General features: G+C 45.2%; 1 long non-coding RNA gene across 1 annotated transcript; it reads left to right on the top strand.

The window, feature by feature from the left end:
* Positions 1-1,189: 1,189 nt before the first annotated feature.
* Positions 1,190-20,509, top strand: LOC130360488 (uncharacterized). The gene is made up of 3 exons (XR_008890684.1): positions 1,190-1,272; positions 1,443-1,564; positions 20,258-20,509. It is a non-coding gene; the product is annotated as an uncharacterized LOC130360488 (long non-coding RNA).
* Positions 20,510-22,089: the final 1,580 nt, after the last annotated feature.

The raw sequence follows: 22,089 nt of genomic DNA on the forward strand, positions 1-22,089 counted from the left end.
GTATAAGAAATAGAGAGGGTCTGTATAAGAAATAGAGAGGGTCTGTATAAGAAATAAAGAGGGTCTGTATAAGAAATAGAGAGGATCTGTATAAGAAATAGAGAGGGTCTGTATAAGAAATAGAGAGGATCTGTATAAGAAATAGAGAGGGTCTGTATAAGAAATAGAGAGGGTTTGTATAAGAAATAGAGAGGGTCTGTATAAGAAATAGAGAGGGTCTGTATAAGAAATAGAGAGGGTCTGTATAAGAAATAGAGAAGATCTGTATAAGAAATAAAGAGGGTCTGTCTAAGAAATAGAGAGGATCTGTATAAGAAATAGAGAGGTCTGTATAAGAAATAGAGAGGATCTGTATAAGAAATATAGAGGATCTGTATAAGAAATAGAGAGGGTCTGTATAAGAAATAGAGAGGTCTGTATAAGAAATAGAGAGGGTCTGTATAAGAAATAGAGAGGGTCTGTATAAGAAATAGAGAGGATCTGTATAAGAAATAGAGAGGGTCTGTATAAGAAATAGAGAGGGTCTGTATAAGAAATAGAGAGGGTCTGTATAAGAAATAGAGAGGATCTGTATAAGAAATAGAGAGGGTCTGTATAAGAAATAGAGAGGGTCTGTATAAGAAATAGAGGGGATCTGTATAAGAAATAGAGAAGATCTGTATAAGAAATAAAGAGGGTCTGTCTAAGAAATAGAGAGGATCTGTATAAGAAATAGAGAGGTCTGTATAAGAAATAGAGAGGGTTTGTATAAGAAATAGAGAGGGTCTGTATAAGAAATAGAGAGGGTCTGTATAAGAAATAGAGAGGATCTGTATAAGAAATAGAGAGGGTCTGTATAAGAAATAGAGAGGGTCTGTATAAGAAATAGAGAGGGTCTGTATAAGAAATAGAGAGGATCTGTATAAGAAATAGAGAGGGTCTGTATAAGAAATAGAGAGGGTCTGTATAAGAAATAGAGAGGATCTGTATAAGAAATAGAGAGGGTCTGTATAAGAAATAGAGAGGGTCTGTATAAGAAATAGAGAGGGTCATTATAAGAGACGGACGGCTGATCCTATAGCTTCTTGTTACTTTGTTGTTGTTGTTGTTCTGGAAGAGATAAATGACATAAGATGGATTGAGACACAATGACACTGTAAGGATATAATATGGGAAGTAAATTCTTACATCAGCTGTGACTTCCTCATCTCAGCCCTATATACAGCTCAGCCCTATATACAGCTCAGCTCTATAGGAAGCCAGGCACCTGATCTGCAGAAGAAACCAACAGACGTAAGGACTGAGCTCCTCATCTGGTGGTGTCTGAGATCTGGTGGGGTCTGTGTCTAAGATCTGGTGGGGTCTGTGTCTGAGATCTGGTGGGGTCTGTGTCTGAGATCTGGTGGGGTCTGTGTCTGAGATATGCCCTTCTAATATATTAATCATCTTGTGTATCCCTATAGGTGAGGATGGGACCTGCAATCCTGAGCGCCCTCTGTCTGTGGAGCTGTGTACTGATAGTGACTTCACAAGACCAAGTACAAGTGGGGAGAATCACAAATTACATAGAACAAAACATCTTCAAGTAAGTAACTTACTCTATAATCCTATGGAAGAATAAATGAGAATAAGATATATCAGTTTTTTTTTATCTCATATCCCTTTAATGTGAAAAACCTGTTCCTTAAAGGGGTACTATGGTGGAAAACTATTTTTTTCTAATGAACTGGTGCCAAAAAAGTTAGACAGATTTGTAAATTACTTCTATTTAAAAATATTAATCCTTCCAGTACTTATCAGCTGCTGTATTCCACACAGGAAGTTCTTTTCTTTTTGAATTTCCTTTCTGTCAGACACCTCTGTTTATGTCAGGAACTGTCCAGAGTAGGAGCAAATCCCCATAGCAAACCCCTCCTGGACAGTTCCTGACATGGACAGAGGTGTCAGCAGAGAGCACTGTGGTAAGACAGAAAAGTAGTTAAAAAAGAAAAGAACTTCCTGTGGAGCATACAGCAGCTAATAAGTACTGGAAGTATTAAGATTTTTAAATAGAAGTCATTTACAAATCTGTTTAACTTTCTGGCACCAGTTGGCTTAATTTTTTATTTACCCACCGGAGTACTCCTTTAAACTAGTTTTTAAAGGGAACCAATCATAAAAATGTACCCTCTATAACCATAAGCAACACTTCCTTGAACATTCTATGTGTTCTTACCATATATCTATTGTCCTAAGTGATGCCCACAATCTTCATAAATTAACTTTTATAAATCGTACCACGCTGTATGCTAAATTCTCAGTAGTCCCCCTGGGGGGTACGGCCGTCTAAGTAGTCACCACGCCCAGGTCTATAATCACACCTCTCCTGTCCTAATCAAGCCTACATATTTGTGATTAAAAGCTGTGCGTAGCAGAATCCTCCCCGGCTCTCCAGCAAGTCTCGCGCAGGCCCAGAAGGATAGGACACTTTGGGCATGCACACGGAGGATGCTCACAGCAGCATTTAAGCGGAGGAGTCGGCATTAAGACGCACAGGCATGAGAGCTTAGAAAATACAGCAGTGCACATGCCCAAAGCGACCTATCCTTCTGGGCCTGCGCGAGACTTGCAGGATTCCACTGCGCCTGGGCTGTTAATCACACCTATGTAGGCGTGATTAGGACAGGAGAGGTGTGATTACAGCCCTGGGCGTGGTGACTACTTAGATGGCCGTACCGTTCCAGGGGACTAGTTCTGAGAAATTAGCATAAAGCGAGGGACAATTTATAAAGTTATTTTATGAAGATTGTGGGCATCACTAGGACAATAGAAATATGATAAGAACATTTATAGAATGTTCAAGGAAGTGTTGCTTATGGTTATCGGGGGTACATTTTCATGATTTATTCCTTTTAAAGTTTTGATTTTTTAAAGCTTGTATCACTCACTATTCTGCTGGTGAGGTCACTGTGAATATACATTACATTACTGATCCGGTACTGATCCTGAGTTATATCCTGTATTATACTCCAGAGATGCACTCACTATTCTACTGGTGTGGTCACTGTGTACATATATTACATTACTTATCCTGTACTGATCCTGAGTTATATCCTGTACTATACTCCAGAACTGTACTCACTATTCTGCTGGTGAGATCACTGTGTACATACATTACTTATCCTGTACTGATCCTGAGTTATATCCTGTAGATCTTTTATTAAAATTTCAAACATAACAATAAAAAAATTACAAAACATAAACATATCATATCCGACAGAACATATCAATATAACGATCATAAAACCAACACCATAGCATAAAATACAACACCGGTCCACCCCACACTCATTCCTGCACACAAACAAATATATACAATATTTACAAAAGACATATTCCTATAATACCCATAATACCCATACCATACTAATAAACTATAGACACTAATACTAAATGTGAATTTCCTGGCCCAGTTGCAATACCAAAAACCCAATACCAGTAATATACCAAAAAGAATAACAACAACAACAATAATAATATATACAAAATAATAAAAACCAACACAAACAAAATAACACCACTTTTTTTTTTTTTTTTTTTTTTTGGCCCTGAGCTGGTCCCGCATCCCATGCCCCCAGTACATGTTACCAGACGTCCATGAACCAGTCCAGGATTTTCTGTATATATAAAAGTCCCATACAAACCCCCTCCCCCCTTTTTAACCCACCACCCAACCTAAACTAAACCCAAACCCCAGGTGGCATCACACAATATATACAATATATACATTACATAAAATATACACAGACTAACAATATATACAATACATAAGTATACAAATAGACTACAACAATAAATACAATAACAAATACATATAACACTATAAGCCAAACAACAAACCCCTAAAGCTCAAGTTCAGCGCCTGCAAGCCCTATATTACCATAAACCAACTGCTCAAAACAAAAAGACTAATGTGCCAGCATCAGCCCACCACCAGGGGGAGACAACAGGCTAAGGCACTTTAAAGGCAGAGCCCCTCCATAGACGAGAGGCCCTGCCAGCCTCTTGTACTCCAGAGAACGCACCTTCACCAGGTCACCGAGAATGTTCCTAACCACCACATCCACAGGGAGGATTTTACGCTGCGTCGACACTAAACACCGTGCGTTCCACGTGTAGTACCTAACCACTGAGCTGACTAGGAATAAAGTGCACCGGTCCCAGCCTCCAAGGTTTCTGAATGCCCCATAGGCCCATTCCGCATAGGAGAGACTGGTCAGCCAAGGCCAACCAATGGAAGCGCCCACCCTGGTGTAAACCTCTGTGTTAAAGGGACAATGAAGCAGAAAATGCTCCATGCTTTCCAGCATGCCTCCACACTCTTCGCGGGGACATCCCCGGTCATCAGAGCTCCTGCACTTCAGATTGTCCCTCACACACAGTTTCCCGTGGAAGCAGCGCCAAGTCAAGTCCCAAAACTTCAAGGGGATCCTGATAGAATTCAAAAGCTCTAAACCCACCTCCAGATCCCGACTTGGGCAGTCCTTGAGCGCCAATGGCCTCTGGAAATGAGAAGACAGGACCCTCTTGTCAAGGAATTTCCTCGACAGAGTCCTAATCTCCCCCATCCCCAGACCCCACCGACGAATAACCTTCAGAACCGGGGTAGTGTAAGCCGGGAGATGCCCGTGTGGTGTGCGAAGATCCTTCACTTGCCCTCCTGTCTCCCATTCCTGGAAGAAAGGCCAAAACCATCCCCTACAGGAGGATACCCACGGAGGAGCCCTCTCTGACCAGAGGTTTGCTATATTGGTCTTAAGAAAGATATTCACTAGGAATACCACAGGGTTGACCATACACAACCCCCCTAGTCTCCTCGTACGGTAAGTAACCTCCCTCTTCACTAGGTTCAGTCTGTTCCCCCATAACATCTGGAAGAACACACTGTAGACCCGGGTCCAAAGAGGTTCTGGCAACATGCATACACTGCCCAGATATATCAGTAAAGGGAGCAGGAATGTTTTGATCAGGTTAACCCTTTCCCCGAGGGTCAAAGACCAACCCTTCCACTGATCCACCTTCTGAGCGGCGATCTTAAGCCTGCTGTCCCAGTTTTGTTTGGGGTAATCCCCTTGGCCAAATTCGATGCCGAGAACTTTTGCAGATTCCTGGGGCTCTGGAAGGGCGTCCAGGAGATCAAAATCAGGATCTCCCCCTCCCAGCCAGAGACTCTCGCACTTATCCCGGTTGATCTTGGACCCGGATGCCTCCGAGTAGCGGTCCACCTCTGACATCACCCATTGGCCTTCCTCTTGTGAGGAGACAAACACGGTGACATCATCAGCATACGTTACCGCCCTCAGAGCCAAATCCGGCACCGCCAGGTCCATTCTCACCCCCGCCAACGGTCCACAATCAATCCTCCTAAGGAAAGGATCAATTTCAAACACGTACAGCAACGGGCTCAAAGGACAACCCTGACGGACACCAGACCCAACCTCAAAAGAGCGGCCAATCCAACCATTCACAAGCGGGAAACTCTCTGCCCCTGCGTACAAGGTCTTAAGCCAATCAACAAACCCCCTCGGCAGGCCATATCTCAGAAGAACAGACCAGAGGTACTCATGGTTAACCCGATCAAACGCTTTTGCCTGATCCAAGGACAGCAAGTACCCCTTCCAGTGGCCAGCCCTACCCTGCTCCACAGCCTCTCGGACACTGAGCACAGCACTAAATGTACTGCGGCCCGGAACAGAGCAATGCTGAGCCCCCGAAAGGAGCCGGGGTGCAAACTCCACCAGCCGGTTAAACAGCACTTTTGCCAGAATCTTTCGGTCCACATTGAGAAGCGCTATGGGACGCCAATTCTCAATGTGGGACGGGTCTTTACCCTTTGACAGGATGATCAGCGCTGACCCCCTCATTGACTTTGGCAGAGTGCACGAGGATAGACACTCATTAAAAACCCCAGTCAAGAGGGGAACCAAAGTGTCCTTAAAGGTCTTATAGAACTCAGATGTTAAGCCATCCGGACCGGGTGACTTCTTGAGGGCAAGCCCATCAATAGCCATCCTGACTTCCTCTTCCCGGATCATCTCTGTCAAAACGTCAAGAGAGGAGTCTACTCCTGGTTCAGGGACGGTTTCAGCCAAGAAAGCTGATACCTTATCTCGATCTAGATCCTTCCTTCCCAAGAGGTGCGAGTAGAAGGATCTGACGACCTCCAGGATCCCTGATCTGGACCTTTTCAAGGATCCCGTACTATCAATCAGTCCTGAGACTATTTTACTATTCACTGACATCTTGCAGTTTCTGTAAGGGTCGGGCGAGCGGTACTTCCCGTAATCCCTCTCAAAAACCAAAGATGCGTGCCTATCGTACTGGCACTTCATCAGCAAGGACTTCACTCTGGAGATATCGTCACGACTACCTCCAGTCGAGACAAGGTTCTCAAGTTTCTTCCTCAGGCCCTGGTACAAACGGTACCCGTTTAGGCTTCTGAGGCCCGAGAGCTGGCGGAAGAATCTCACAACCCTTTCCTTGAAGATCTCCCACCACTCTGACTTACTGCTACAAAGGCCCAGCAATGGTACCTGGCTCTGAAGAAAATCCTCAAAGGACTGTCTTATCTCCGCTTCTTCCAAGAGAGACGAATTCAGCTTCCAATAGCCTCTGCCCATCCGGGGGGTCTCTGTGACATTCAGAGAAAACAAAATTAAACAGTGATCGGAGAACTCCACCTCAACAACAGACACTGCTGAAGAGACGGCCTCCTCCTTTAAAAAAAACCTATCTATCCTAGACCTACAACTACCCCTATGATAGGTGAATCCCATGTGGCCTGGGGTGTGCCGGATGTGGACATCCACCAGGCGAGCCTCACTCGCTATGCTATTAAGGGCGACGCTATCATAAGTCAGCTTGTCTCTGGCACCTCCCCTGTCTTGGGGCCTCGTGACAGCATTAAAGTCCCCTCCAAAGACCACCTGCCGACTTGTAAAAAGATAGGGCTTGATCCTCATAAAGAGACACTTCCGGTCCCACTTAGACTGTGGGCCGTAGATGTTAATAAGGCGAAGTTCTTGTCCCTTCATGAGGACATCTAAGATCAGGCACCTCCCCATTTCTAACTCGATAACCCGTCGGCATTCTACCGCTGCGGTAAAAAGGACCGCCACTCCGCTATACGGCTCGGCCCCAAGAGACCAGTAGGAGGGCCCATTCCTCCACTCTCTTTTAGCCTTGTAGATAGATGACATATCTGTTAGCCTGGTCTCTTGCAAAAATAAAATATCAGCATTAATATGGGCAAAAAAATCATAGGCTGCAAATCGAGCCGTATCTGACTTTATGCTGGCGACATTAATGGACGCCAGCGTCAACGGAGAGGGTGCCGCCATCAAGGGTGATTGAGTTAGACAGCTTTCTTTTTCCCACCATCCTTCCCATCCACCCCACCACCCTCCTCATCAGATGATGGTTTACCCCTTTTTAGTGAGATGGATGTGTCCATTTTCCCTTTATTTACATTTTCCTCGTCCCCTGACTCTGAGCCAGTCCCCCCCCCTGAAGACATAGGTTCCCCAGGGAGAGAGGACTCAGGGTCCCCTGTGGGCCCCACCGCAACATCCGGAACCTCACCCCCAGCCTCCTCCTCCGAAGAGGAAATGTCGCAGAGGGCTCGGAACCGGTTGGAGAGACCAATCAGAGGGGGGTCAGTTGTACCTTCCTTTGGCATCTGGCGGGTGGGAGAAGATTTTAAATCTCCCTTTTTCTTATTCCTCCGAGTACCCCGCTTTGTTTCTGCCCATCTCCCTCTGTCCTCATCCGCGCTCTCACCATGGGAGGACAGCGAGGAGACAGTATCCTCCTCTTTGTGGATCCTTCCAGTCTCCTCATCCAGTTCACTATCCCCCAGGGCCTCAGCAGTAACACTGGTCGCAGGGACAGGATCAGAAGCCACCTCAGCTGGCTGATGCTCCTGTGACTCCCGAATCTCCCTATCCCTTTGACGCTTCTTGAGACGCCTCAGTTGGGCAGGCGTCTTCTGCTTACTTTTCTTCCCTGGCCCCTGCACCCCTTCATCCCCGCCAGCCATCCCCCCAGCAGAGTTCACCTCATGGCTTACCCCCACTGGGGCAACAACCGCGTTGACAAAGGAACGAGGGCAGCGACTGAATGGGTGACCTAAGTCACCACACAGGTGACACCTAATCTCTGCACAAGATGCAGCGAGATGGCCTATTTCCCCACACAGAGTGCACTTCTGCACAGTGCAATTGGCACTAAAATGTGTGGGGTCACCACATCTGTGACAGAGCTTCGGCTGACCCTGGTAGAAGATCTGGATACGATCCCTTCCGAGGAAGGTTGCAGATGGTGTATGGGTAACGGTGTTTCCTGAAAGCTTAAGCTTGACCATAAACGTCCAGGCCCCTGACCAGATGCCATATTCATCCCTGTTCTTTTTTGGGACCTCCACCACCTCTCCATACCGACCTAGCCACGTCATGATGTCAATACAAGAAAGTGATTTGTTACGGGTTAAAACGGTCACTTTCTTGACATTGTTTTGGCGAGACACCGCCTGAATGGCAAAGTCTCGCCAGCCGGGCTCATTCTTTACCAGCTCATAATTCGACCAGAAGAGCTCAAGCCCCTCTGGCCGAACAAAGCTGATATCGAACTCAGGGGTACCATAAGGATGTATCAAGGCGTAGATGTCAGCTGCCTTAAAGCCCAACTTCAGCAGAAGCTCAACAACTTTAGATCTTGGAGGACATGTATCACTGCCTCTCCACCTCAGCCGTACCACATTCCTTCGGAGACCACCTGGCCCGGCTGTTGGGAGGGACCACACAGTATCCCCCCCTCTTTCCTCTCGGAAGGCTGAAAGACCATGTCTTTCTATCCAAAAGGATAGATCAACCTCCCTACCCTCTACATTGATTGATCTCTCCCCTCTCCTTAAGGCCCCCAGGAGACGCTGCTGCAAATTGCCCCCCCCAGAGCCAGAAGACGAGTAAGGTGCCCCCCTCCCCCCAGCGGTGACATTTGCGTAGCTGCGTACCGGTGCTGCCACCGCTGGGGGTGCAACTGGACCAGGCCCTACATCCCCACCACTAATCTGTGCCCCTTCACCACCCTCCTCCACATAATCCATACTCACACCATTATTGCCTGTGTTAGCTGATGTGCCCCCCATACCTCCACCCGTGCTACAGCCCATACTACAATTCACTCCAACATTAACCTCCTCATTCATACTGGCTGGACCGGTGCGTTCTGGTGCAGATAGTGTACCATCAGCATCACTGGGTACCAGAGCTGGAGCCACCACCACAGGACAGGTCACCAGTCCTTTATACAAGGACCGGGAAGCCTGCCTAGCCTGTTTATTAGCGGCCCCAGCCCTGTTTTTACTGGTACCCTCCGCCTCATCAGTACTGGAGTTTTCTGCTCCTGGGCGCCGCTGTTCTGGATTAGTGGCGCCAATACAAAATAAAGGTTTTAGTCCAGTCTTTCTGGGAGGCGAAGACATCTTGGCCCCAGCAGCTCTTTCACGACGACACCGCTGCTCCAAAGGAACAGCAGTGTCAACGTTCAGAGCCACCGGAGCTCCCGCAGCTGACTCTGGCACAAAGCCGCCCCCCCCCCCTCCCGTTAGGGAGCAGCCCAATGTGCCAGAGCCATCCATGCCCATCGCTGGGCAAATATCACTGTCCGACCTCACAGCCAATACATTGTCTGCTCCACCACTGTTACTACAAACAGCGATGGAGCTCACCGCCACACTAGACTCCATACTCTCCCCACTCTCCTGCACTGAGTCCACAGCAGAACTCAGGCTGGGCTGAGAAATGGGGTTCACACAGTGAGCTGACCCTGCGGCCAGTCCGGGGGGCTCAGGGAGGGGGGTATATACAAATGTTACCTGCTCCTGGAGCTTGGTCTTCTTTAGCTTCTTTTTCCTTCCCCCAGGTGCCTCCTCAGGTAACTCATCCCCAAACGTGAAGTCCTGGAGGCGACCTGGGGACTCCAGGAGCTGGATCTGGGCCATCAGCGCCCCTCCCTGGTGACTGGTGCTGCTCTCATCCCCCGAACCGCCAGAGCCACGGCCAGATGACATCGCCACTTGCCCTGCAGGGAGCCCACTGTATGGGGTCAGATGTTGCAGACCCCCGGGTGGATTTGGCTCAACATTATCGGCCTCCGCAGCGTCTCCTTCCTCCTCCACCCGTGGCTGAAGCCCCCTCAGCCGTCTCTCCTTCTCTCTCTCCATTGTATGAAAGCGGTCTTCATTTAAAAGTTTTTCCCTAAATGGCCCGCTGTTCTCTAAAATAAAAGTTCTCTTCTTCTCCAGTATCCTTATTTCATTTTTCAGCTGTTTAATCCGGGCTGACAGCTCAGCTTTCTGTCGTTTCGCCGCAGTTTCCATCAGGGCTTTTGCTTCCCGTACCTCCTCCTGGAGCCTATACAAGCTGCTCCTTGCTTCCTCATATCCACGGATGTGTTCTGCCACACGAGAGTTATGGGGGACTCCAGACTCCCGGGCCCTAGGCATCCCCCAATCCTCCTCCACATATCCGTGGGCATTTAGCTTTGCTCCAGGAGGAGTATCACAGTCCACATTGTCAGGCCTTGTTGTCACAGTACCTGTGCTTCCGGAACTTCTTGCACTTGTAGTCCCACAACTTGCAGGGCCAGCCTTGCGGCTGCTCTTTGTCTCTACGGGTTCAGGGGTGGCTGGAGATGCATCGCTGCACCTCCTGGCAGAGCGCCTCAACCCGGAGACCTCTGATGCACTTCCTGACGCTGGTCCCTCCACACCTGGTCGCTGGCTCCCCCTGCCCCCCGCGGACCTGATTCGGGGGGCAGGTGTTGGGGTTCTCCTCTCCTCGCTCATGCCTGAACACACGCTCTCCCTCTGGGGAAGGAAGAACGTTGTCCGGCACAGATGACACGGCAGAGCTCAGAGCGCACACACACCAAACAATCCAGCAAACGACTTCCTCCACACTCAGCAGACTCACAGGAAGATGCTCCCTCTAGTGGCCAGACTCCAGAGCTGTACTCACTATTCTGCTGGTGAGATCACTGTGTACATACATTACATTACTTATCCTGTACGGATCCTGAGTTATATCCTGTATTATACCCCAGAGCTGTACTCACTATTCTGCTGGTGAGGTCACTGTGTACATACATTACTTATCCTGTACTGATACTGAGTTATATCCTGTATTATACTCCAGAGCTGCACTCACTATTCTGCTGGTGAGGTCACTGTGTACATACATTACTTTTCCTGTACTGATCCTGAGTTATATCCTGTATTATTCTCCAGAGCTGTACTCACTATTCTGCTGGTGAGGTCTCTGTGTACATACATTACATTACTTATCCTGTACTGACCCTGAGTTATATCCCGTATTATACCCCAGATCTGTACTCACTATTCTGCTGGTGATGTCACTGTTTACATACATTACATTACTTATCCTGTATTATACTCCAGAGCTGTACTCACTATTCTGCTGGTGAGGTCACTGTGTACATATATTACATTACTTTTCCTGTACTGATCCTGAGTTATATCCTGTATTATACCCCAGAGCTGTACTCACTATTCTGCTGGTGAGGTCACTGTGTGCGTACATTACATTACTTATCCTGTACTGATCCTGAGTTATATCCTGTATTATACCCCAGAGCTGTACTCACTATTCTGCTGGTGGGGTCACTGTGTACATGCATTACATTACTTACCCTGTACTGATCCTGAGTTATATCCTGTATTATACTCCAGAACTGCACTCACTATTCTGCTGGTGAGGTCACTGTGTACATACATTACATTACTTATCCTGTACTGATCCTGAGTTATATCTTGTATTATACTCCAGAGCTGTACTCACTATTCTGCTGATGGGATCACTGTGTATACACATTACTTATCCTGTACTGATCCTGAGTTATATCCTTTATTATATCCCAGAGCTGTACTCACTATTCTGCTGGTGAGGTCACTGTGTACACATACATTACATTACTTATCCTGTACTGATCCTGAGTTACATCCTGTATTATACTCCAGAGCTGTACTCACTATTCTGCTGGTGAGGTCACTGTGTACATACATTACATTACTTATACTATACTGATCCTGAGTTATATCCTGTATTATACTCCAGAGCTGTACTCACTATTCTGCTGGTGAGGTCACTGTGTACATACATTACATTACTTATCCTGTACTGATCCTGAGTTATATCCTGTATTATACTCCAGAGCTGTACTCACTATTCTGCTGGTGAGGTCACTGTGTACATACATTACATTACTTATCCTGTACTGATCCTGAGTTATATCCTGTATTATACTCCGGGGCTGTACTCACTATTCTGCTGGTGAGGTCACTGTGTAGATACATTACATTACTTATCCTGTACTGATCCTGAAGAAAAAAAAAAAAAAAAAACACATGGCTCACTATTTGTGTAAATACCCCATGTGAGGATGTAAAGTGCTCTGCGTGCGAACTACAATGCTCAGAAGAGAAGGAGCGCCATTGGGCTTTTGGAGAGAAAATGTGTCTGGAATTGAAGGCCATGTGCGTTTACAAAGCCCCCATAGTGCCAGAACAGTGGACCCCCCACATGTGACCCCATTTTGGAAACTACCCCCCTCACAGAATTTAATAAGGGGTGCAGTGAGCATTTACACCCCACTGGCGTTTGACAGGTCTTTGGAACAGTGGGCTGTGCAAATTAAAAATAAAATTTTTCATTTTCACGGACCACTGTTCATAAAATCTGTCAGACACCAGTTGGGCATAAATGTTCACTGCACCCCTTATTACATTTCTTTAGGGGTTTAGTTTCCAAAATGGGGACACATGTGGGAGGGTTCCACTGTTCTGGCACCACGGGGGGCTTTGTAAACGCAAATGGCCTTTAATTCCAGACACATTCTCTCTCCAAAATCCCATTGGCGCTCCTTCTCTTCTGAGCCCTGTAGTGTGCCACAGAGTACTTTACATCCACATATGGGGTATTTATCTACTCAGAAGAAATGGTGTTACAATTATGGGGTGGGGGCTTTTTTCCTATTACCCCTTGTGAAAATAATAATTTGGGATAGCACCAGGATTTTAGTGAAAAAAAAATAAAAAATTTATTTCACGTCCAACTCTAATGAAAGTTCTTCAAACACCTGTGGGGTATACTCTGCCCCTTGTTACGTTCCGTGAGGGTATAGTTTCCAAAATGGGGTGGGTGTTTATTTTTTACATTTTTTTTTTGCATTTATGTCAGAACCGCTGTAACAATCAGCCACCCCTGTGCAAATCACCTCAAATGTACATGGTGTTCTAACTCCTGAGCCGTGTTGTACGCCCGCAGAGCATTGTACATCCACATATGGGGTATTTCCGTACTCAGGAGAAATTGTGTTACAAATTTGGGGGGACTTATTTTTTCTTGTTACCTCTTGTACCCCTCAGAATTTGTTAGGCAATTTCTCCCGAATACGGAAATACCCCATATGTGACCCTAAACTGTTTCCTTGAAATATGACAGGGCTCTGAAGTGAGAGAGCACAATGCGCATTTGACGCCTAAATTTGGGAGTTCATAGGGACAGCCCCGGATGCCAGAATTAAACTTGCCTCCGATACCAAAATTACCCTAAGGCAATGTTTCCCAAACAGGGTGCCTCCAGCTGTTGCCAAATTCCCAGCATGCCTGGACAGTCAATGTTGTTTTGCAATAGCTTCGTTTTGGAAACAATGTCATACCAGACATTTTCCTTTTTTTTGGGGGGAGGGGAGGGGGTAACTGTTTAGGGGTGTGTGTATATGTAATGTTTTACTTTTTATATTGTGTTAGTGTAGTGTTTTTAGGATACATTCACACAGGTGGGGGTTTACAGCGAGTTTCCCGCTGGGAGTTTGAGCTGTGGCGGTAAATTTGCCGCATCTCAAGAAACTCACTGTAAACCCTGTACATCCAGCATGCCCTTTGGCTGTCTGTACATGCTAGGGGTTGTAGTTATGCAACAGCCGGGGGCACACTGGTTGCAAAACACTGAGAGTTTGTTACTTAACTCAGTGTTTCACAGCCAGTGTGCCTCCAGCTGTTGCAAAACTACAACTCCCAGCATGTACGGTCTGTCAGTGCATGCTGGGAGTTGTAGTTTACAACAGCTGGAAGCTCACAGGTTGTGAAACACTGAGTTAGGTAACAAACTCTGTGTTTTGCAACCAGTGTGCCTTCAGCTGTTTCAAGAGCTACAACACCCAGCATGCACGGACAGCCAAAGGGCATGCTGGGACTTGTAGTTATGCAACAGTTAGAGGCACACTGGTTGCAAAACACTGAGAGTTTGTTACTTAACTCAGTGTTTCGTAACCAGTGCACTTCCAGCTGTTGCAAAACTCCAACTCCCAGCATGTACGGACTATGCATGTACGGTCTGTACGGTCTGCAACAGCTGGAGGTTGCGAAACACTGAGTTATGTAACAAACTGTGTGTTTAGCAATCAGTGTGCCTTCAGCTGTTGCAAAACTACAACTCTCAGCATACACTTACAGCCGAAGGGCATGCTGGGATTTGTAGTTATGCAACAGCTGGAGGCACACTACTGCAACTCCCAGCATGCCCTTTGGTAGTTTGTGCATGCTGTAGGTTTTAGTTATGCAATTGCTGGCGGCATGCTTTTTCATAGAAAAAATGTGCCTCCTGCTGTTGTAAAACTACAACCCCCATCATGCACAAACTACCAAAGTGCATTTTGGGAGTTGTAGTTGTGCCTTCTGCTGTTGCATAGCAACAACTCCCAGCATGCCCTTTTGTGCATGCTGGGAGTTGTTGCTAGGCAACAGCAGGAAGCACGGCCTTACCTCCTGCTGCCGTGCACGTGTTTGTCATCTTGCTGCTGCCGCCGCTGTCTCCGCCCTGGGGACCCCGATCCCACTGCCGATGCCGGGGATCAGGGGACTAGTGTTGAGCGGCATAGGCCATATTCGAATTCGCGAATATTCGCGAATATATGGACGAATATTCGTCATATATTCGCGAATATTCGCATATTCGTAATATTCTCGTTTTATTTTCGCATATGTGAAAATTCGCGTATGCGAAAATTAACATATGCGAACATTAGCATATACAAAAATTACCATAAGCGAAAATTCGCATATGCAAATATTCGCATATGCGAAAATTCGCTCACCAGTCTCACACAGTAGTATTAGAGCCTTCTTTACACCACACAAGCTGGAAGCAGAGAGGGGTGATCACTGTGATGTGTACTGTGAAAAAAAAACAAAAAAAATTGAATATTCGTAATTACGAATATATAGCGCTATATTCGCGGATATTCGCGAATATGCGATATTCGCGAATAAAATTCGCATTGCGAATATTCGCGAGCAACACTACAGGGGACCCCACTACAGGCACATACTCCCAGAACAGCTCTTGCCCTCTGGAGTAGGGGCGGAGCGGGTACTGTTAGGGACACCCCCACAGCAAGCGTCCTGATTCATCGGCCGGTAACGGCTGACGATTAAGGGTGATCGTGAGGTGACACCAGTGCCACCTCACTCCTGCTGCTAAAGGGTGTCGGACGGCACCTATCGCCCTTTATTTCCGGGTCACCGGGGACCAGATTGACCAGTAATCGCTGCAAATTGCCAATCTGACCAGGGGTTTGCACAGGGTACCTGCTGAATGATTTCAGGTAGGCATCCCGGTCCGATCCCCGCCCGGTGCACAGCGGGGACCGGAATTCCCAAAGGCGTACGTGGTTAAAATTCTAAACATAATAATAAATTATTACAGAAATAAACATACCATATCTAACAGATCCCATAGCATAATATAAGACACTGGTCCACCCCCACACTCGTTTTCCACACAAAAATTAATAAATACAATATTTACAAAAAAAAATGTTATTCCTATAATACCCATAACATATTAATAAATTATATACACGATTATTATACTCCCTGGCTCAGGTGCAATATCCACAAAATAAAAGAATCAATTGTGCACAAACCTAATATAAGAATAGTAACACACAAACCAAAACAAACGAAATAACACCCAGGATGGCTGACGTCCATGAGCCAGACCAGGATTTCTATATATGTATAAGTCTCAGGAAGGGAGGGGGCGTGACGTGATGTCATGACCACGGCCGCCTGGCAGGGTTCCAGCTCAGAGATTTAGGGGATAACATGTCTAGGGGTGGAGAACCCCCCCGTGGTCAGACATTTATCCCCTTTCCTATGGATAGGGGATACGTTTATTATGGCTAGACATGGGGGGGGTTATTTGTCATTTTTACCTGTTGTCAGTTTCTTTTTACCCATTTTTTTTTACTTAGTTTTTTTTTACAGACAAATTTTACAGGCAGATTAGCGCCAAAATAGATTTGACGCAATTGATAAGTAACTGACCACTGCAAAAATCAAACACAGGACCATCAAAATTCTAGGTGGGAATGCGCCAAATAAATTTGGCGCAAAAAGACACTGTGTTAAAGAAATGCACCAAAGAAACGCAAAAAAAATACATACATTTGTTGGTAAATCCCCCCCCCCCCCCCCGCCATCATCTTTAACCCCTTAAAAGGGGTTATCCAGGAATCAAAAAAAATATATTTTCTTTCAAAGATCGCTTCCTGTCTGTCTCCACTTTGTGTGTAGTATTACAACTTGGCTCCATTCACTTCAATGGAACTGAGCAGCAGAACCAAACCCAACCTGGAGACAGTCAGGGAACGGTCTTTGAAATAAATTATCAGTTTTTTTTTTTTTTTTCTATTTCTTGATAACCCTTTTAAGGACAGAGGAATCTTTCATTTTTGCCTTTTTTCCCCCCCCTTCTCACCTTCTAGTTATAGCCATAACACTTTCAATTTTCCACCTTCAGACCCATATGAGTTTTTTTTTTTGAACAACCAATTGTACTGTAGATATTTTACTTAAAAATATAAAATATTTCAAGGATTATAAACAATACCATAAAATTTATACAAAAAATAGGGATGAGCAAATCGAATCTGACGAATCGGAATTCGCCACGAATTTTAGGAAAAATTTGATTTGCAACGAATGCGAATATCGCTGCAATTCTATCGTGCTAATCGCTTCATTAAACTCCATTTATTGTGGTTCAGGCTCCAGGGCATCTAAAAAGGCGGATCCACATGTGAGGACATGGGGCAAGGAACACTGGTAAGGCGCCAAGGCAAGTAGGCGGAATGACCTTGAGTCACATGCAGCATGCAGCCTATCAGCAACCTGTCACCCCTGTAATGTCACAGCCCTATATAATCGGCAGCCATCTTCTGGCCAGTCACATCAGTGTTCTATTACAGAGAGAGAGGGACAGACAGCAGTGTGTGTTGCACAGAAAATAAGTTTTTACCTCAATTGTGGGTGTATTACAGCAGTTAATCACCTCAAGCCCACATTTGTTCCTATTATAGTCTGAAGTGACAACATACTGTGAAAGGCCAGCCAAAAGCACTCACAGGCTGGTGTTGTAGACAAATACTGTTAAGCATAGTGGAGCACATTATCCTCCCTTCATAAGTGCATACCATATACTTACATCTATGTGGTGTACTATTTTGTTCCAGTTAAAGTCTCAAGGGCCTAGTTAATTGCAAATCCAGCCAAAATTGTAGACAAAAACAGTTTTAAGCGTATAGGAGTGCCTTGAACTCCCCTCACAAGTGCATATCACATGCGTACATCTAAGCGGTGTACCATTTAGTTCCTGTTAAAGTCTTAAGGGCCTAGATACTGTGAAAGGCCAGGCAAAAGTACTCACCGGCTGGTGTTGTAGACAAATACTGTTTTAAGCGTAGTGGAGCGTATTGTACTCCCCTAATATAAGCTCTAATTATGTCAGGCAGAGAAGTGCCAGGAAGTGCACAGAGGAGTGGCAGAGGCCTAAATTCATCAGCAAGAGGTCACAGCAGACTAGGGGCGAGTAGCAGCAGGAGTCGCAGTGAGAGGCATGAGCTCCCGGTATAAGCTAGCGGTTGTGTCTTGACCAGCAACCCATCTGCCGTCATCGATTGGTTAACACGGTCATCCACTTCATCACAAGTCACATCTGACACCCCCAGTCAACAGTCGGTGGGTTCCTCAGACACAACCCTCAGTTGGCATGGCCCAGGAGCAGTCCCCTATCCTCCATTGCCTCTGTCCTATGGTGTTCCCTCCCCTACAGAAGTATCTTATGCTGTGGGTTCAGCTCCACTATTCACTAAGGACGATCTAATAGAGGACAGTCAAGCAGCTATTGCCCAGCCAAGAAGTGGAGGAGTCATCTGACGCTCCTCCTTTAGGCGGGCAAGTAGTGATGAGGAGAGTGTGTCGGGAGGTAATGTTGCCAGCGTTCAGGCTCCTGAAGCAGGGACACTGTTGAGGAACCTGAGAAGGACATCAGCTATTATATGGCCTCCTCATGCTGCTTGTACATTACTTAAATTATTTAAAGTAGCCACCAGCTACCATAAAAACTTCAAATTGAAATTGACAAATGTGTCTTTTAATCTTAGGGATTGTGACGCCCCTAGTGTTTCCTTATGCTGAGGCCAACTCCAGGCTGTCATTCAGCCACTATATGGTCTCCTCATGTTGCCCGCCGACCGTCCAGGCTGTGTCATTCAACCATTATATGGTCTCCTCATGCTGCTGGGACATTACCTAAAAAAATTTATTGGTAGCACTAGCTTACCATAAATCTTTAATTAAAATTCGAAAAATTCATCTTTTTATTTAAGGTGATTGTGAGGCCCTATGGTTTCCTCATGCTGTCAACCAACTCCGGGCTGTGTCATTCAGCCACTATATGTTCTAATCATGCTGCCAACAGCTCCATGCTGTGTCATTCAGCCATTAATATGGTCTCCTCATGCTTCCAACACCTCCACGCTGTGTCATTCCATGCCGCTATATGGTCTCTTTATGCTGCCAACACCTCCACGCGCGGTGTCATAATACACTATACTGATACTGTTATTCACCATATACTGTGAATTACAGTATTATTACACCTGTCATAGCACACTCCCTATACGTGTAAGCACCAAGGCTAATGTTCTGCACCTCTATTGAGGCTCTCAGTAGGCCAGAAATAGCAGTTTTTAATTAGCGATTTGCCGCAAATAAATTTGGACCGAAACAATTTTGGGTGAAAATTTGCTGAAAAAAATTGCTAATTTCAAACAACATACAATCTATACGTAAAGCAATGAGTTCATGTAGGTTCTTAAATGTCCTTCAAAGTATTTCCTGGTCCCAGACAAACACCACTTTGATACCAACCCCAGACATGTAAACTACTAAACACTACTTAATAATAATAACTTAAATAAAAAATCATAATAATTATAACCTTACTACTAATAACTAAACTAAATATCCCTGGCCGGTTGCTTTTTTCTCTCCCAAAATAATAATTAATTTGTGTCACAAACCACCAAACCAACCCAAACAGAAAATACATCTTTTCTTTTTCATTTGGTACCGGAGCTGGTCCCGCCTCCCAAACACAAGTACATGATAAACAGACGTCCACTTAACCATTCCAGGTATTTTTTTTTCTTTTTTATATATAGAGTCCCATAGAAAACCCCCCCTCCCCCCCTTTTTCCCTCCACCCAATCTAAACTGAAACCCCAACACAATGTGAAAAAAAACAACCCCTAGAAAGAAGTAATATGCATAATATACTAATATGCCAACACTAATATATATAAATGGAAAAACAGAAATATATACAAAAATATGTACAAACTATACAAACCAAACAAAAAAACAACAATGAAGCTTTCCAGCCACTCAAAGCCCAAGTTCAGTGCCTGCAAGCCCTATACTACCATATACCTACATCACAAATCAAAAAGGACTATGTGTCAGCATCAGCCCACCACAAGGAGACAACAGCTAAGGCACTTTAAAGCTCCCGAGCCCCTTCCACAGACGAGAGGCCCCTGCCAGCACCCAAGCCTCTCGTACTCCAGAGAATGCACCTTCACCAGGTCACCCCAGTATGTTCCTAACCACCTCACCCACAGGGAGGATTTTACGCTGTGTCAACACTAAACACCGTGCGTTCCACGTGTGCTGTAATGTAATGACTTCCCTCATGTTTGTCAAATTTATGGTGAACTGAAAAAAAAAAATATTTGTGGGGCGAAATTGAAGAAGAAAACCCGACATTTTGCAAATTTGGGGGCTTCCGTTTCTCATCACTTTTTTGTCTTGCAGCGGTGTGCAGGACAGTATGCCTATTTTGTGAAGTTTACTGCTCAAGAATGCAACAAAGCTTTACAGAAAGGGGATTTCGATGAGGGCGCTGAAAAACGAGAAATCTGCCGGGATCCCCGATAAAGTGCTCAAGAAAGAAATCTACATTGGAGATCGAATGGTGGCCGCATCTTACAAAAAAAGAGAAAAAATTTGATGTTCATGCAGAGTCCCGCCTCCTAAACCCTCCCCTGATACTAAAAAATCCCCCCATCAGCAACATTACTGGATAAAGAGCCTAAAGCCGGGTGTGTGGTGTTCTTCTCCCCTGAACTCCCCCTGTGTACAGACCTGCACCGATCCTACCGGAAAGCACAACATCATCGACAAACTCAACAAAGTCGTTCTTCCCGATTCCCGCGCCTTCGCTTTCACCAAATTGTTTGAAAAGGGATAAGGAAAAAGATGTCTGGACCAACTGGGCAGTGCTCAATGCCAAGATGACTCTACTGCGCTGTAGTGGAAATAACTGCATCAAATGCTTTAATAATTGGCGTCAAAGACGAGAAGTGTTATACAGGTTAATCCAGATCAGGTTCAGTGGTTGCTTTGCAATTTCTATGCTACCTGCGAAGGTTGTGTGATGAGCTTCTTGGCATATTCCTTTTCTAAAAATAATATAAAAGCTTTGATAGATTTGCAATAGCAGATAAATAATGTTAAAGGGGTACTCAGGGAACTAAAACCCATAGCTCATCCTATCCCTCTCATGAACCCGTTTAGTTGTCTAACTATAATTCATTAACTGTATAGAGCAGAAACTGCTCTATACAGTTAATGAATGATAGTTTGATTGTCACATGCATGAAGTGAAAGAATGATATCATCCAGCCCCCCCACTCTGTCCCTGTCCAAATCCCTCTCTGATAGCAGCCCCCACCCTCCTGAGGATGACAGGCCATGTGGTTTCTGCCCTGCACTGATGAGTCATGCTCCCTTTAGTGCTGAGCACTGGGAAGTATGTGAGCCTTAGCCAATCAGACACTGAATCTCTCTCTGCTATTCAGAGCAGGACGGTGGGGGCTGGCAGAGCAGAGCTGCAATGATTACTGGGAGATGTAGGCAAGGGGAGAAAAGGATGGCAAATGAATATGAAGCAGCCCAGAGAAGACAGCAGGGGCCACACAAGCCATGCATATAAGGCCGGAGGGTTTACAGTGAACATATCCAGGAAGTGTGGTGGCTTTGGAGTACATATATTATATATATATATATATATATATATATATATATATATATATATTTATATATACATACACACACTTTCCTGGGGTACACCCAATACATTTGCTTTGTATTTAGTATATATTAGCAAAAATGTTAAAAAGGGAAAGTGCTTCCTGACATGTCATAAATATCCTAGTAGATGCAAAAGGATGTTTATGATGATCGTGCAGAATATTTAACTAATAAAATTTGTAGAATTCTATAAATTCTCAGTTTCACTTTCATTCTACTGTAATACACAACAAAACCATAATCCTGATAACATACTACTAGGGAACAGACTCCCTCCTCCTTAACCTGACAATAGAATTGTCAAAATTAGGAAAACGTGGCAAAAGAAGGTGTAGGACTGATAGAACCTTCAATTTATTCAAAGTTTATTAACAAACCTGCTTATAATAACCAAGATTCTTCATGTCCATATATAAAAAATGATGTATTTAGGTTCGCAGAGACATCTTGAGGTCATATCATATACATTGCATAGACATAGGTTAAATGTTAGAGAACCTTTAAACAAATTATAATTCTGCCGATAAGGTCATGCACATGGTAGTCCTCCTCTC

This window comes from Hyla sarda, chromosome 3 (genome assembly GCF_029499605.1).
Source record: "Hyla sarda isolate aHylSar1 chromosome 3, aHylSar1.hap1, whole genome shotgun sequence".
Taxonomy (NCBI): Eukaryota; Metazoa; Chordata; class Amphibia; order Anura; family Hylidae; genus Hyla; species Hyla sarda.